This window comes from Protopterus annectens, chromosome 16.part0 (genome assembly GCF_019279795.1).
Source record: "Protopterus annectens isolate FY-2018-M chromosome 16.part0, PAN1.0, whole genome shotgun sequence".
Taxonomy (NCBI): domain Eukaryota; kingdom Metazoa; phylum Chordata; order Ceratodontiformes; family Protopteridae; genus Protopterus; species Protopterus annectens.
This window is the reverse complement of record NC_056750.1, coordinates 92,772,349-92,791,324: the sequence shown is the minus strand read 5'-3', so window position 1 is coordinate 92,791,324 and position 18,976 is coordinate 92,772,349. Positions and strand designations below refer to the sequence as shown.

Below are 18,976 nucleotides of genomic sequence, written 5' to 3'. Positions count from 1 at the left end.
CCTCTTCAAGAATCCTACTGTGGATCCAGAGACCATTTCCCAAGGACCAAAAGGCATTAAGGCTACTGCTGCCAAAAATCCTACCCCTTCTGATAGAGATTCTAGAGCCTTAGACAGATGGAGTAAGAAGGTACACACTTCTGCTACTTTGGCCATTAGGGCTTTAAATTGCCAGTTTCATATGTTAAAGTATCAGCAGCATGTTATGGGACTACTTAAACAGAAAATGATGTTGATTCCTGACTGTGCTGAACACACAGAATTGCAAGATTTAATGCATTCTGCAGAACAAGTTCGTAAACATACTTTGCAATGTGGTTTTGACTCTTTAGAAGCATCTTGCAGGGCTGCTGTCACTGTGTCTGTACTTAGAAGGCACGCTTGCCTTAAGGAACATAACTTGCCAGATCATGTTAAAGCTAAATTACTGGATGCTCCCTTAAACCAAGACCGCCTTTTTGGCAACAAAGCAAAAGGAGTCCTCAAAAGGATGGAAGGAAAACTAAATCTATGCAGACCGTTAAACATTACTTGCAAGTACAGCCTCCCAAATTCAGTAGGCATTGGCCTTCAAAGAACTGGTCCTTTGCAGTCCCTTCCAGGCCTTCAGTCCAAACCCAGGAACAGCAGACCACCTAGGCTAGTCTCAGGCTGTGCACAGATCTAAGCAGTGGAGGGCTCCCACTTCCAAAGCAGGGAGTAGTAAGCCACCCCTCTATGGAAAAATGGCACAATGACTTAGCCTTAACCCTTGCAAGCCCTGCTGAACTACCTGCTCCCTTAGGAGGAAAGCTCGCCCTGCATGCAAAAAATTGCGAACTCATTACCCAGGACAAATGGGTTTTGAACATAGTTTCCCAAGGATACAGATTCCACTTCCACACACTACGAACTACAAATGGTTGGCCAGACCTACCCCCAAATCAGTGGGCGGAGGCCCAACAGCAGGTTCTTCTCAGTATCAGGGATATTCAGCCTGTCCCAGCAGAACAAAGGGGACAAGGTTTTTATTCAAGACTTTTTCTGGTACCCAGAAAAGACAACTCCTGATGTCCTATCCTGGACCTCTCTATTCTCAACACCTTTCTGGTGGTTCCAGAATTTAAAATGCTAACTCTTCAACCGCTTCTTCCTATGCTAGCCAAGGATGCCTGGCTGGCAATCCTAGACTTAAAGGAAGCTTACCTGCACATCCCAATAAGAGGATCCTGCAGACAATACCTAAGTTTCAGGGCAGGCTCCATGCACTTTCAGTTCTCTGCACTTCCCTTTGGCTTATTTACTGCGCCCAGGGTGTTCACAGAGTGTCTAGCTCCAGCCATTGCATTGTGCAGCCAGAGAAATATTCAAATTTACCCATACTTGGACGATTGTCTGATTCAGGTGGAAAGCCAAGACTTGCTATTACAACACCTGGCATTCATAAAGAAACTTCTAACTTCACTGGGGTACACCATCAGCGAAAATAAATCTCATCTAGTATCCTGCCAACAGATAATATTCCTTAGAGCAAGCTTGAACACATCTTCCCAGATGGCATTCCTCACTCTGGAGAAACAAGTTTGACAACCTACTTCAAACTATTGGCCACAAAACCCCAGCTATCTGCAAGGAAAATACTGCAAGCTCTGGGGTTCATGGCCTCTTGCATTCTACTAATTCCATATGCAAGACAGTATATGAGGAAACTCCAATGGTATCTAAAAAGGCCTATGGTGTCAACATTCTCAGGACCTGGAAATAATGATTTCTGTCATTCCTTGTATGAAGACAGAGTTCCTTTGGTGGGCAGACACCTGCTACCACAACAAGGGACTCTCTTTCACTCTAGCCCCTGCCGCCCAAACCCTAACAACAGACACATCAGACTATGCATGGGAGACTCACATGGCAGGGCAGTGCATTCAGGGCAAATGGAACCTGAGACAGATGCACCTGCATATCAATGAAAAAGAAATGTTAGCTGTACAGAATGCTCAAACAGCCTTCAAAGACTGTATTCTTCCAGGACAACTATTGGTAAAGACAGACAGCACCACAGTTATGTGGTACATAAACAAGCAGGGGGGGTACCCTCTCTACAGACTAGCTATGGCTCTGTGGAACACAGCCTTGAGCTACCAAGTACACCTACAAGCACAATTCCTGCCAGGCAAACTAAATTCACTGGCAGATGACTTAGCAGAAATCTCATGGACCCACACAAATGGAAACTTGAACCCAGAATATTCAACCTCTTGAACAAATGGGGGACTCCAGAGGTAGACTGTTTACCACCCCTCAGAACTACCAATTGAACAAATTCTGCACAAGAACTCCCCACAGTCAAGATTGGAAAGTGTACGCCCTGTCCTTTGCCTGGGAAAGCCTCTCAGTTTATGCCTTTCCCCCTCGACCTCTCCTCTCGAAGGTTCTACTAAAGATCAACAAGGACAAGCCTAGGACAGTACTGATTGCACCAGACTTGGCCATACCAGCACTGGTACCCCTTCTTGCGCAGTATGACACTGCTACAACCATGACACCTGCCTCAGACCCCTTCCCTCCTGTACCAGCAGGCGGACCAGATTCTGCACACTCAGCTTCAAACCTTGAACCTTGCAGCTTGGCTAATTCCTTGAGCTCTCCTCTAGCATCCCTCAGTAAGCAGATGCTGGATGTCATTCTAGAGGAAAGGAGGCCTAGTACTAGAAAATCATATGCTGAAAAGTAGCAGAGATATTGTTCCTGGAGCCAGGCCCAGGGGAGATGTGCACAACGGTGCCCAGCTTACCTCATATTCTTGAGTACTTAACAGAAATGCTCCACAAGGGCCTATCCTTCTCATCAATTAAAATTCATGCCTCTGCCATTTCAGCACATTATAATACTGAGCCACCCCTCTTCTCTCGCCCCTTGCTAAAACAATTCCTTAGAGGGGCCACAAATTTAAGACCCCCCCAGGAGAGCTTTCACTCCAGCCTGGGACCTTAACTTTGTATTGGAAAAGCTCACTCGTTCTCCCCTTTGAGCCAGCTGCAACAGCAGAGATGAAATTCCTTTTTTGGAAAACAGCCTTCCTTCTAGCCATCACTTCAGCAAGAAGAGTGTGTGAATTACAGGCTCTCATGGCAGTGGAACCCCTTCTTTATCTTCCATGCAGATAGTTTCTCTCAGGGCTAATCCTTCCTTTTTGACTAAGGTGGTGTCTAGTGTGGCCCTAAATCAGTCCATTCATTTGCCTACCTTTTTTTCTAATCCACAGAACAAAGGGGGAACGAATACTGCACTGTCTGGACGTGCAAAGATAACTTAGATTTTGTTTGGACAGGACTAAGCCTCTAAGAAAATCTGAACAGCTGCTAGCTGGCTTTGCTGCAAGAGCAGAAGGGAAGGCCATTTCAAAGCAAACTATTTCCAAATGGATAGCCCATTGCATTCATTTCTGCTACAAGCACCATGGAAAACCTACCCCACAAGGGATAAGATCACATTCCACCAGGGCTGCATTTACCTCTGCGACATTTCTCAGAAGAGTCCCTACCAGGGACATCCTAGAATCTGCTATCTGGAGCTCTGTATATACCTTCACCAAGCATTACCACATGCCTATCTTTTCTAAATCCAGAGCTGGATTTGCCACTGCAGTCTTGCAGGGCTTATTAGCTTGCCCTAATGCTCTCTAACTTCCTCCTCCCTCCCTTAGCTTTGGGAATCAACCCAAATGTGATGACTGCAACAGTGAAACATGAAGAACGTAGTACAGTTATGTACACTTACCATGAATGTAGATGTCCGCGTGTATTCGCTGTTGCAGTCCTGGTTACCCTCCCTCCAGCCCCCTGACTTCTCCAAGCTCTACCTTTCCTTCTTGGTATATTTATTTTTTCTTGTGTATTTGCTTTTTAATGGGAGTGTACCATACTATATAATTGCTTCCTATTGTGAGGGCACCTGACATCTGGGGCAAGAAAAACTGATGTAATGGGGTCTGCTGCATGTTTTATACCCCTGACGTCAGGGAAGAAGCGACAGCATCTCAAGCAGAAATCCGAAGACTTTGGTATTCAGGCTGGCTGAGGGTTACCTGCAGGCAGATAACCCAAATGTGATGACTGCAACAGTGAATACACTCTAACATCTACATTTATGGTAAGTGTACACAACTGTACTTTTTTTTGCCGTAATTTTGGAGAGGCTGCCATGCTGTTAGCCTCGAGTATGTCCATGTGAGGTGAAATCCTTTTGCTGATGAACAGTCTTGAGGTCTCTCTGCAAGCCATGGGATGTTTGTGTTTCACTGTTGCAGTCATTACATTTGGGTAATCTGCTGGCAGGTTGCCCTCAGTCGGCCTGATTAACAAAGTCTTGGGTCCTGCGTCGGTTGCTGTCCCTTCTTCCATGATGTCAGGGGTATAAAACATGCAGCCAACGCCATTACATCAGTCTTTCTTGCCGTGTGTTGCCCGAAGCAGAAGCAGTTCGCAAGTGCCGGTCAGCCGACTCTTGAAATTTTCATTTTCGAGTTTCAGGACCGAAGACCAACTAAAAGCTAAGTACCCCATTGAGGAAACTTTTTCTTGCTCCTTACCGATGTCAGTAAAAGTTAATAATTGCATTACTTGTGGGAAGCAAATACCTCATAAGGATTTTCATTTGTACTGTATTCCTTGCCTAGGCCCTGACCACAACGTGCCTTGCTGTTGATTGTTTGCTAAATTTAATCAATGCACGTTTAAACGTCGGTATATTTTTGCTTCTAAATATTTTGGCTCAAGATTTAACTATCCAGAAATGTCGTCAGTTAGCAATCCGACTACCGGAATACCTAAAAAACGCAAAGAAAAAGACAGACACAGACCGTCGAGGTCCAAAACCGATGACGATGCTTCTCCTAAGCCAGTTGCCAGTTCGCCGGTACTAGGTGTGGCGCTTTTGCAGCCCCTGATACCCACTAATTTTGATTTGCAGGCCTCTACTGAGACCCATTCGGAGTGCGGTATGCTGCGAGATGCTTTAAGTATTGAACCCGCGGATGTCTCTACCTTAGATGGGCCTGGAGCCGCTGTGCAGGCACTGGCTTCTGAGGGTGTTTTCAGCCCTAAAGATTTGTATATTAAACCGATGCCATCTTCAAAACTCAGGCCAAAATCTACTTCTATGTCTAAAAAACCAACGCTTGGGCCACGTGTACAGGCCCCAATGCCTAAAAAACAAATGATCAAGATGGCTGAAGATTTAATTACCTTGATCAGGGATAGCCATCCCCCTCCTGCTAAGAGGCCTAGGCAAGGCACTGACCATGAATCTTCAGATCAGGTTTCTTTTTCTTCTGATGCTTCTTCTGAACAGGATTCATCTATACCTACTTATGAGGACTCTGATGCAGAAGATGCCATCCCTTCTGCTTCTCCCCCTGAGGATTTCTCTTTTGGAGAAACTTTGCATACCTTAAGGGAACACTTCCACTGGGAAAGTCAGGATTTCTCTGAATTTAGAGAGAGACTTAGGGATTTTCTTCTTCCTCAGCATAGGCCTTTGGCTATACCTCCTGTTATAGACATTGTTGATTATGTTTTTTTCAGAATCCAGTATGACTCCTGATTCTCTGCCTGTGGCTCCTTGTAAGCCAGACAGGTACTACAGGGTTCCTGACTCCCACAAATCCCTTTTCAAAAACCCTACTGCTGATCCTGAAACCATTTCTCAGGGTCCCAAGGGCGTTAAGGCCTCTACTGCTAAAAATCCTACCCCTTCTGACAGAGATTCCAGGGCGCTGGATAGATGGGGTAAGAAGGTTTACACTTCTGCAACCTTGGCAATCAGGACTTTAAACTGTCAATTTCATATGCTTAAATATCAACAGCATGTCATGGGTCTACTTAAACAGGAAATTATGCTGATCTCTGACTGTGTGGAATATAAAGAGTTGCAGGATATATTACATTCAGCTGAACAAGTTGGAATACATAATTTGCAATGTGGTTTTGATTCTTTGGAGGCCTCTTGCAGTGCTGCTGTAGCTGGATCTGTGATGAGAAGGCATGCTTGGCTCAAAGAGCAAAATCTGCCTGACCATGTTAAAGCAAAATTGTTGGATGCTCCTTTACAACAGGACAGTCTCTTTGGTAATAATGCTGAAGAAGTTTTAAAAAAAATGGAAGATGAGGCCAAATCTATGCAAACTGTGAAAGATTTCTTACAAGTGCAGCCACACAGATTTAGTAGGCTTTGGCCTACTAAGAACTAGTCCTTTCCAGTTCCCTTGAGAGCCGCTAAAGTCAAATCCAGACATTCCAAAGGCTCCAGGTTTCAGTCACAAGGAACATTTAGAACAAAACAGTGGGGTACCTCCACCTCCAAACCTGGAAGCAACAAGGCACCTCCCTATGGTAAACAGTTTCAATGACTTTCCTCTACAATCACCAAGCACTTACCTTTTGGCGCCCCTTTGGGGGGAAAACTGGCACTTCATGCACGAAACTGGCAACTGATTACCCAGGACAAATGGGTTTTAAATATAGTATCCCAGAGATACAGATTTCATTTCTACACGTTGCCAATCCCAAACGGATGGCCAGATCTGCCTCCAAATCGGTGGGCAGAGGCCCAGAAACAAGTTCTGCCCTCTTGAATATGGGGGCTATTCAGCCAGTACCAGAGGAGGAAAAGTGACAAGGATGTCCTTCAAGAATGCAACTGCAGTCCTTACATATGGGCTGTCCTGCCTCAGGCAGCCCTCGGTCGGCCGGATTCCAAAGTCTGGGTCCGACGTCGGCTGATGTCGCCTCCTCCCCGACGTCAGAGCGGCTGGGGTATAAAAGCATCAGCCGACGCCATCTTCCTCAGTCTTTCTTGCCGCGTGGTGCCCGAAGCAGAAGCAGTTCGCAAGTGCCGGTCGGCCAGCTCCTGTGTTTTACGTATCCGAAGTCATCAAAAAAGCTAAGTACCCCGTTGGGGATCTTTTTCTTGCCTCAGCCGATGTCAGAAAAAACTGAAAAAGTTAATAACTGTTTGTCTTGTGGTAAACAAATACCTCATAAGGACTGCCATTCTTACCGCCTCCCCTGCCTTGGCCCAGACCACGACGTCTCTGCCTGTGCTGCCTGTGCTTGCTTCAATAAGCGCACCCTCATGCGTCGGGCAGAGTTTGCTGAAGACTTTTTTGGCGATAAATTCTCTTATACCATGCCGTCGGAACAACCGACACCTCATATTTCCAAAAAACGGAAGGACCGGGACTGACATCCTCGGCCCGTGGCTTCCACCGACACCACTCCAAAAATTACCGCAAGTGCAACGGTCTCTTCTGAGGCAGTTGTTCCACCGCTCCGGACCGACGACACAGCTTTACCGATCACTCCAGCCCCGGAGCCTGCGCCGGTGCTGGTGGTTGATTTTCCTCCAGATTCTGAAGCCCAAGATTTGCCTGAGACCATACCAGTGGACAAGGTTACTCCAGCACATGGGGCAGCTAGGCCCCCTATGTCTATGTCTATCAAGGCCTACACACGTGCTAAGCCTGCTAGCCAGGCTAAGTCTCATCCTCCTAAAGCTTTGCCTCAGCCCACTACTGATAAACAAATCATGTCTTTAGCTGCAGATTTAATTTCTATAATCAGAGGCTCCCAGGTCCATCCTGACAGAGGATCCCAGCCACCTTCTGACAAAAGGCCCAGGGTTGAGCATACAGACACCCTTTCCTCAGATGAAGCTTCTGGTGACTCTGATCACTCAGATACCCAGGAAGAGTCCTTCCAGGCCTACGAGGATTCAGATGCGGAGGATTCTATCCCCTCTGTTTCTCCTCCTGAGGATATTTCTTTTGGGGAAATTCTCCACTAAATGAGAGAGCACTTTCAGTGGCAAAGCCAGGAATTCTCCGATTCCAGGAAACGGCTTCGTACCTTCCTTAAGCTTCCCCAACACAGGCCTTTAGCTATCCCTCCAGTGCTAGATGTTCTGGATGATGTGTACTCAGATTCGAGTGCTTCTCCTGATTCTCTCCCCCCTGCTCCTGTCAAGCCGGACAGATACTACAGGGTTCCTGAAACTCACAAACATTTCTTTAAGGCCCATGCTGTTGATCTAGAAACAATTTCCCAGGGGCCCAAAGGGGTGACAACATCCACGGCCAAGAATCCTTTGCCCTCAGACAGGGAAGCTAGGTCCCTGGAGAGGTGGGGCAAAAAAGTTTATACCTCAACCACACTTGCCATGAGAGCCCTCAATTGCCTTTTTCATATGTTTCAGTATCAGGATTTCTTGATGGATGATTTGCAGAAAAAGTTAGCCTCTCCTGAGCCTTTAGATAGAAAGGCCTTGCAGGATGTGGTTCACAATACACAGCAGGTTAGCAATCATTTTCTTCAGTGTGGATATGATGCATTGGAAGCTTCATGTAGGGCAGCTATGACAGGGGCCGTCATACGTAGACATGCATGGTTAAAAGAACAGCCATTACCAGATCATGTTAAAGCAAAGCTTCTAGATGCACCTCTGGAAAAACACAAGCTATTTGGTGCTAATGCTCAGGATGTGTTGAAATCAATTGAGGAAAAGGCTAAATTACTGCAAACAGTCAAGGATTTCCTCCAGGTTCAGCCACCTAGGTTCAGCAGGAATTGGCCTTCTAAGAACTGGTCCTTTCTGGACACTGACAAGTTTCAAAGGGGAAAAAACAGGCGTGCCCGAGGGAAGAGGGCAATACAGAGGCTCCTACAGGGGACGCCAATGGCAACTGACTAATCAGAGAGGTGGCACAGGGACTTCCCCTGCTCCACAGGGACAATCACAATGACTTGCCTTTGACACCGCCGACCAAGGCTCAAAGAGAAGCACCTTTAGGTGGAAAATTATCCTTATTTTCAAAAAATTGGCACATTTTAACAAAGGACAAATGGATTCTGGACATAATAGACCAAGGCTACAGATTCCACTTCCATACTTTACCAACAAGACAAGGCATGTCAAACCTGCCACAAAATCAAAGGGCAGAGGCATTCGAACAAGTTTCAAAGCTGAGACAAATCAAAGCAATAGAAAAGGTTCCTCCTCAGGAACAAGGCCAGGGATTTTACTCGAGACTGTTCCTTGTTCCAAGAAAAGAAAAGCAATGGAGACCTATACTGGACTTGTCCGCTCTAAACACTTTTCTCATTGTACCAAAATTCAAAATGCTGACGCTACAGCAACTCATGCGTTCCGGCCCCAAAATCCGGACAACACCAAAAAAGGAGGGGGGTGTCCATATTCATAAAGGACACCCACACCTCAAGGTTGGTGGCAATGCACGATGCATCGGAGACCATCCAGGTGCAATTAACCATAGGCAAGACTGCTCTGCAATTTGTAGCATGTTACAGGCCACCCTCTCAAACTCAGGAATCTCACATGGCCTTCCTGAAAACACTGGAGGGGATAAATGTATCTCCAAACACCATCATACTAGGTGACTTCAACTACCCTAATATAGACTGGGAACACTACTCAAGCCCAAACACTCTAGCCCAAAGGTTCCTGGAGTTCATAAACTCAAATGCCATGGAACAACTAGTCACCATCCCCACAAGAGGAGAAAACATACTTGATCTCATCATCATGAACATGGGATCACAATGTTCTACACCGGAAGTATACCCCTCACTGGTGAGATCAGATCATAAACTAATCTCGCTGGAGGTCCTCATCCCGCCCCCACCTGAAATAAAAAAGACCACAGTGAAAAACTTCTCAAAAGCCGACTTCACACTTCTAAAAACTAGTGTGGTCTCTTTTAAGGCCCCTGAGCCAGTGGTAAACATTACTCAAACCGCTGAATCACTTACAAATGCCTTCTACCAGCACCTACAGGACTGCATGGATCAGGCAGTCCCAAACAAAACAAAGACTCTTTGTACCAAGGGCAAGCGTCCAGTCTGGTGGACCCCAGCCATAAACAATCTCTACAACAAAAGGAGGAAGCTACTACAAGATAGAGCAAAATCCTTGAAAGGTAAGACACTTTGATCATTATAAGCAAAAAACTAAGAGCTCTCATAAAATCATCCAAGGCAAATTTTGAGAGAAAAATCGCCAAGGTCACAAAAGACAATCATAAGGCCTTCTTTAGCTATGTTAGAAACCTAGGAGGAAACTCCCAGATATGCTCAGAATTAGTTCAAAATGATGTGAAGTTTACTGAACTTACACACATTGCCAACATACTGGCTGACAGGTTCAGTGCAAACTTCTCCCCCCCCCCCCCCAAAAGGAGAGAGATCTATACCAGAGGATTGTAGCCCCCCAAACATCTCCATCGCCCAGGTGAGAACTGCTCTCTCCAAGGCAAAAAACACAGCATCCATGGGACCAGATGGTGTCCCCAGCTGTGTGCTCCACGAACTCATTGAGGAATTAAACCCGCAGTTAGGACAGCTGTTTAATCTTAGCATCACCTCAGGATACGTACCCAAGGAGTGGCGCATGGCAACTGTGGTCCCACTTCACAAGGGCGGTGCTTCCACCGACCCTGGAAATTACCGTCCCATTAGCTTGACAAGCCTTATCTGCAAAGCCATGGAGAGGATCATAATGGAAGTCATAAATAAAGACATAGGGAACTTGCAGACTTTGGATCCAACCCAGTTTGGCTTTGTCAAAGGCAGATCATGCTTTTTAAACTTGATTGACTTCTTCGAAACAGTCACCAAGGCCATTGATGAGGGAAAGGCAGTACATACAGCCTACCTCGACCTGGCAAAGGCCTTCGACACAATACCCCACTCAGGTATCATCGAAAAACTCATCAGCTTGAATGTAAACCCATACATCACAAGATGGGTTGCAAACTGGCTAAGTGACAGAACCCACAGGGTCAGAGTTGCCGGAGCCATGTCAGACTCAAAGCCTGTCACAAGTGGTGTCCCACAGGGCTCAGTCCTGGGTCCACTCTTGTTCGGCATCTACTTTTCTGAAGTACAAGCAAACACAGGAGGGTTATGGCTGACAAAGTTTGCAGATGACTGCAAACTGGGCGCCATAGTCGAAAACACTTCTGACACAGATATCCTTCAGAAGGGCCTCACAGAAACGGATAACTGGTGCCAGAGCCATGGCCTAAAGTTAAACGCCAAGAAATGCATAGCAATACCCTTCGGGAAAAACAAGGTTACCCCTAGCTACCATATAGGTGGCAATCCACTGAGCACAGAAGAAGTCATCAGGGACCTGGGGACCCAGGTTGACACTAGCCTTTCGTTTGACACTCATGTCGCTAAAGTAGTCAGGAAAACCTTCTACATTGCCCACCTGATCATGAAGGGATTCACATCTAGATCAAGGGAGGTCATCGTCCCCTGTACTCATCACTCAGACCTATGATTGAGTACAATGCCCCATTTGGAATGTATCTGACCCGACACCTGCAGCAGCTGGAAAGGCCCCAAAAGTTCCTCACCAAAAGGATAAAGGGTCTCAAAAATATGTCTTATGCTGCCCGACTGAAAGAACTCCAGCTCTATTCAGTCTCATACCGCTTGCTCAGAGGTGACCTGTGCCTGACATATAAGGCCATGTCAAACCCAGATTTGATGAATATGCTTCACCTCAAAAAATCTAGATCCCTCAGAACCACAAGGGTGGGAGACTTAAACCTTGACACGGTTATTAATAGAACGTGCTGGAGGGACAGATTCATCACCCAGAGACTCCCTATGCTGTGGAACAAAATCCCGGTACATGTGAGGCAGAGCACCTCGCTGGCCTTGTTCAAGAGGAATCTTGACCAATGGATGGGAGGTCGCAGATATACCGCCGGGATTACTTCAGTGTCACTGCTTGACAGAGGCACAGCAAAATAATAGGCATAGTTTTATTCAAACTAAAGGGGTGGCGAAAGCCACATAACTATGGGCTAGGCTTATAAATGCCCTTGGGCAGATAGCCTAGTATGAACCTATGAACCCCTTCCCATGCTGGGCAAGGAGTCTTGGCTGGTTACTCTGGACCTCAAGGAGGCATACCTGCATGTCCCAATCAGACACAGTTGCAGAAGATACCTCAGATTTCTTGCAGGGTCAGAGCATTATCAATTCTCAGCATTGCCTTTTGGCTTATCTACTGAGCCCAGAGTATTCATGAAATGCCTGGCATCAGTAATTGCACACTGCAGACTCCAGGGGATACAAATATACCCTTACCTGGACGACTGCCTTATACAAGCGGACAGCAAGCAAGCCTTGACAAAAAACTTGAATTATGTCATTCACTTACTACAGGCTTTGGGATACACAGTCAACTTACAAAAATCAAGACTACTGCCATCCCAACAAATAACTTTTCTAGGAGCCAAACTAGACACAGAATCACAAATGGCTTACCTCACAGAAGAGAAGCAAGAACTACCACATTACTTCAAAAGCCTAGCAAAGCTCACCCAGATGACTGCAAGGAAATTCCTGCAGGCCCTGGGTTTCATGGCATCTTGCATTCTACTGATTCCACTGGCAAGACTACACATGAGAAAATTACAATGGTACCTAAAATGTTTATGGTCTCAACACAGCCACAACTTAGAAGCAATTATCCCACTCATCCCATGTCTACAAAGGGAATTTTTGTGGTGGGCCCAAGCAAGCCAGTTAAACAAAGGTATGCCTTTCAACAAGCCTCAAACAAGCCAAACCATTACAACAGACGCCTCAGACCATGGATGGGGGGGCGCACATGGAGGGCAGATGTATTCAAGGGCAATGGACTCCCCAGGAAGTACATCTGCACATCAATCAAAAAGAGATGTTAGCAGTAATGCATGCAATCGAGGCCTTCGGAAAATATCTTCAACAAGGTCATCTACTATTAAAGATAGACAACACCACTGTTATGTGGTACATAAACAAGCAGGGAGGTACTCATTCTTACCCCCTTTGCAGACTAACAATGACTCTTTAGGAAAAATCCCTGAAACTGAACATACAACTACAATCCCAGTTTGTTCCGGGCAGGGACAATGTTCTAGCGGACAGTCTAAGCAGAAACATCCTGGATCCACACGAATGGATGTTGCATCCAGACATTTTTGCACAAATAACTTCTGCATGGGGAGGCCGAACATAGATCTCTTTGCCTCCCACCTCAATCATCATCTGAAAAAGTTCTGCTCGAGGTCACACCATCCACAAGCCTAGAAAATAGATGCTCTCTCATTCAGCTGGAACTCTCTAACAATCTATGCATTCCCACCTCTACCATTGATGACCAAGGTGTTACTGAAGATCTAAGCAGAGCAACTGAAAGGCATCTTAATAGCTCCAGATTGGCCAAGACAGCACTGGTATCCATTACTAAGGAGCATAACTTGCACCAAACCGTGGCCCCTGCCTCAATGGTCTCCACTCTTGACTCAGCACAATTACAGGACGGTTCATCCCAACCTGCAAACTCTGCAGCTGACAGCTTGGAGGGTCCCATGATTTCTCCCCATATCTCTCTCTCCAAGGAAGTTCAACAGATATTATTGGAAGCGCGCAGACCTTCCACCAGAAAAACTTGTTCAGCCAAATGGAAGAGTTTCAACATCTGGAATACCAACAAGGACAGGATGCATCAGTAATGAGCATCCCACAGATATTGGAATACTTGGCAGACATGCTGCATAATGGACTTTCCTATTCTTCCATAAAAATACACGCTTCAGCAATTTCAGCAAGATACAACACTGATCCACCTGTGTCTTCACATCCTTTGCTAAGACAATTTCTAAGAGGGGTAAAGAATATCAAAGCTCCCAGAAAACCACCAGTGCCTGCATGGGACCTCAATTTCATGTTGGAAAAATTAACTCTTCCTCCTTTGAACCAGCAGCATCTTCAGAATTGCAATTTCTTTCCTGGAAAACAGTTTTCCTGTTGGCAATAACCTCAGCAAGAAGAGTTTCGGAGATACAGGCCCTCATGGCAGTACCTCCATTCCTCATTTTTCATCAGGACAGGGTTTCTTTAAGAACCAGTCCTTCTTTTATGCCAAAAGTGATATCCAGGGTGTCTCTAAATCAAGCAATTAACCTGCCTACTTTTTTCCCCAATCCTCAAAATAAAGGGGAAAAGCTGCTGCACACTTTGGACATTCACAGACAACTACGCTACTACTTGGACAGAACAAAGGCCAACAGAAAGTTTGACCAACTATTTGTAGCTTACGCTCCTGGAGTGCAAGGAAAAGCAATTTCCAAACAAACTATTTCAAAATGGATTGGACATTGCATCAGATTCTGTTATTTTTTCCATGGAAATGGTGTGCCAGCCAATATCAGGCCACACTCCACCAGAGCTACAGCCACCTCCACAGCCTTCCTAAGAGGGGTGGCTACAAAGGACATCCTAGAAGCTGCTACATGGAGCTCCGTGTATACATTTTCCAAGCACTACAACCTCCCTTTATATTCCATATTCCGAGCAGGCTTTGCTTCGGCAGTCCTGCAGGGCATTTTAGCTACACCATCCTTATCTTAGAGCCTACCACCCCCAGCTTGGCTATGGTATTCAACCCATATGTAAGGACTGCAGTTACATTCTTGAAGGACATAGTACAGTTTTGTACCTACCATAAATGTAGATGTCCGATAGATATGCAACTGCAGTCAGGTTTTCCCTCCCTCCTACCCCTCTGTGTATTGGGTCCACTTCCCTCCTTTTATACTTAGCTGGGGATATCTGTTTATTGCTATTGTGTATGTCTGGAATTTTTTATCCAGTTATAATTTTAGCCTTCCCTGGAGGGCACCTGGCATCTGGGGCAAGAAACACTGAGGAAGATGGCGTCGGCTGATGCTTTTATACCCCAGCCGCTCTGACATCGGGGAGGAGGCGACATCAGCCGACGTCGGACCCAGACTTTGGAATCCGGCCGACCGAGGGCTGCCTGAGGCAGGACAACCCATATATAAGGACTGCAGTTGCATATCTATCGGACATCTACATTTATGGTAGGTACAAAACTGTACTTTTCTATTCAAGACTTTTCCTGGTACCCAGAAAAGACAAGTCATGGCATCCAATTCTGGACTTATCCATTCTAAATACATTTCTGGACATTCCAAAATTCAAGATGCTGACTCTTCAACAGTTACTACCTATGCTAGGCAAAGATGCTTGGTTGGTAACTCTAGACTTAAAAGACGCTTACCTGCATATCCCAATCAGGGAATCTTGCAGAAGGTACCTCTGCTTCAAAGCAGGCTACTTGCATTACCAGATGTCCTTCAAGGATGCATCTGCAGTCATTACATATGGGTTGTCCTGCCTCAGGCAGCCCTTCGGTCGGCCGGATTCCAAAGTCTGGGTCTGGCCTCGGCTGATGTCGCACTTTCCCCGACGTCAGAGCGTCTGGGGTTTAAAAGCATCAGCCAACGCCATTTTCCCCAGTATTTCTTGCCGCGTGGTGCCCGAAGCAGAAGCAGTTCGCAAGTGCCGGTCGGCCAGCTCCTGTGATTCAGCTACCGAAGACTTCGAAAAAGCTAAGTACCCCGTTTGGGACTCTTTCTTGCCTCAGCCGATGTCAGATAAAGTAAATAATTGTTTAACTTGTGGGAAACAAATACCTCATAAGGATTTCCACTCTTACTGTCTCCCTTGCTTAGGCCCAGACCACGATGTCTCGGCCTGTTCAGCCTGTGCTTCCTTCAACCAACGAACTCTTAGACGTCGGTCGGAGTTTGCAGAGGAATTCTTTGGGGCTAATTTTGCATATAAGATGCCGTCGGAGACTCCGACATCGCATTTGGTGAAAAAACGGAAGGACAAGGACCGACACTCGCGGCCCGCGTTTTCAGCTGAAACCACGGTTAGGCCTACCGCGAGTGTCTCAGTTTCATCCGAAACCGAGTCCTCGGTACTTCCTTTAACCGAATCCACTCAACCGACCACCGCGGCCCTGGAGGCCCCGGCTGAGTTAGTAATTGAACTGCCTACTGAAACCAGTGTCCAGGAAATGTCCGACACCATTCCTTTAGACAAGTCTACTCCTGCACGTGGTGCAGCCAGACCCCCTGCATCCATGTCCATTAAGGCTTTTTCTAGGGCTAAAGCTGCTAAACTTGCTAAAGCTTTGCCTCCCAAGACTACCTCTCAGAGACCTTCTTCTAGCTCTCAGATTCTCAGTCTTGCAGAGGATCTTATCTCTTTAATTAGAGGTTGTCAGCCTCACCCGGACAGGGGCTCTCAACCACCATCAGACAAATTCCCAGGACTGAGCCCTCTGACCAACACTCTTCAGATGAGTCTACGGATGGATCTGTGTTGTCAGATCACCAGGAGGAGGCTTATTCGGCCTACGAGGATTCTGATGCTGAAGAATCTATTCCTTCGGCCTCCCCTCCTGAAGAGTTTTTTTTTGGTGAGACACTGCACTCTATGAGAGAACATTTTCATTGGCAGGGCCAGGAATTTTCTGATTCTAGAAAGAGATTAAGGACCTTTTTACATTTACCTCAGCATAGGCCCTTAGCTATACCTTCTGTTTTGAATGTTATTGATGATGTGTACAATGATGCTGGTACAGCCCCTGATTCTCTCCCTGTGGCGCCTGCCAAACCAGATAGGTACTACAGGGTCCTGGATTCTCATCTACATCTGTACAAGGCCCATTCTGCAGACCCAGATACTATTTCCCAGGGCCCAAAAGGGGTTGCAGCTGCCACTGCCAAAAATCCTCTACCTTCTGAAAGGGAGTCTAGACCTTTAGAGAGATGGGGAAAGAAAGTATATAGGTTCATAGGTTCATACTAGGCTATCTGCCCAAGGGCATTTATAAGCCTAGCCCAGAGTTTTGTGGCTTTCGCCACCCCTTTAGTTTGAAGGATACTATGCCCATTATTTTGCTGTGCCTCTGTCAAGCAGTGACACTGAGGTAATCCCTGGGGTATACCTGCGATCTCCCATCCATTGGTCAAGATTTCTCTTGAACAAAGCCACCGAGGTGATCTGCCTCACATGTACCGGGATTTTGTTCCACAGCATAGGGAGTCTCTGGGTGATGAATCTGTCCCTCCAGCACATCCTATTAATAACCGTGTTAAGGTTTAAGTCTCTTGCCCTTGTAGTTCTGATGGATTTAGATTTTTTGAGGTGAAGCATGTTCATCAATTCTGGGTTGGACATGGCCTTGTATGTCAGGCACAGGTCACCTCTGAGCAGACGGTAAGCGACTGAATAGAGCTGAAGTTCCTTCAGTCGGGCAGCATAAGACATATTTTTGAGACCCTTTATCCTTTTGGTGAGGAACTTTTGGGGCCTTTCCAATTGCTGCAGGTGTCTGGTCAGATACATTCCGAATGGGGCATTGCACTCAATCATTGGTCTGATGAGTGATAAGTACAGGGGAGCGATGACCTCCCTTGATCTAGATGTGAATCCCTTCATGATCAGGTGGGCAATGTAGAAGGTCTTCCTAACTACTTTGGCAATGTGAGTGTCAAACGAAAGGTTACTGTCAACCTGGGTCCCCAGATCCCTGATAACCTCTTCTGTGCTTAGTGGATTGCCACCTGTATGGTAGCTAGGGGTAACCTTGTTTTTCCCGAAGGGTATGACTATGCATTTTTTGGCATTTAACTTTAGGCCATGGCTCTGGCACCAGTTATCCGTTTCTATAAGACCCTTCTGAAGTATATCTGTGTCAGATGTGTTCTCGACTATGGCGCCCAGTTTGCAGTCATCTGCAAACTTTGCCAGCCATAATCCTCCTGTGTTTGCTTGTACTTCTGAAAAGTAGATGCCGAACAAGAGTGGGCCCAGGACTGAGCCCTGTGGGACACCACTTGTGACAGGCTTTAAGTCTGACATGGCACCAGCAACTCTGACCCTGTGGGTTCTGTCACTTAGCCAGTTTGAAACCCATCTTGTGACGTATGGGTTTACATTTAAGCTGGTGAGTTTTTCAATGATACCTGAGTGGGGTATTGTGTCGAAAGCCTTTGCCAGGTCAAGGTATGCTGTGTGGACTACCTTGCCCTCATCAATGGCCTTGGTGACTGTTTCGAAAAAGTCAACCAAGTTTAAAAGGCATGATCTGCCTTTGACAAAGCCAAACTGGGTTGGATCCAATGTCTGCAAGTCCCCTATGTCTTTATTTATGAGTTCCATTATGATCCTCTCCATAGCTTTGCAGACCAACCTTGTCAAGCTGATGGGATGGTAATTTCCAGGGTCGGTGGAGGCACCGCCTTTGTGAAGTGGGACCACAATTGCCGTACGCCACTCCTTGGGTACGTTTCCTGTGTTGAGGCTAAGATTAAACAGCTGCCCTAACTGCGGGTTTAGTTCCTCATTGAGTTCGTGGAGCACACAACCGGGGACACCATCTGGTCCCATGGATGCTGTCATGTCCTTCAAGAATGCAACTGCAGTCATAACATGTGGGTTGTCCTGCCTCAGGCAGCCCTCGGTCGGCCGGATTCCAAAGTCTGAGTCCGACGTCGGCTGATGTCGCATTTCTCTCTGACGTCAGAGCGGCTGGAGTACATAAGCATCAGCCGACGCCATTTTCTTCAGTCTTTCTTGCCGCGCGGTGCCTGAAGCAGAAGCAGGTCAGCTCCTGTATTCTACGATACCGAAGTCATCAAAAAGGCTAAGTACCCCATTGGGGGCCTTTTCTTGCCTCAGCCGATGTCAGAAATTACTGAAAAAGTTAACAATTGTCTTTTTTGTGGTAAACAAATACCTCGTAAGGATTTCCACTCTTACTGCCTCCCTTGCCTGGGCCCAGACCACAACGTCTCGGCCTGTGTAGCCTGTGCTCGCTTCAACAAGCGCACTCTCAGGCGCCGGGCGGAGTTCGCTGAAGATTTTTTCGGCGATAAATTTGCCTACACCATGCCGTCGGATCTTCCGACATCGCAAATTCCCAAAAAGCAAAAAGACCGGGACCGACATCCTCGGCCCGCGTCTACCACCGACTCCACGCCAAAACCTAGCGCGAGTGCTCCGGTTCCCTCTGAGACTGTCTCTCCACCGCTCCGAAC

General features: G+C 46.6%; 1 protein-coding gene across 1 annotated transcript in view; it reads left to right on the top strand.

The window, feature by feature from the left end:
• Positions 1–18,976, top strand: part of LOC122790519 (lysine-specific demethylase 3B-like) — a 1,629,922-nt gene that overhangs the window by 710,746 nt on the left and 900,200 nt on the right. The gene's annotated exons all lie outside the window — the stretch shown is intronic.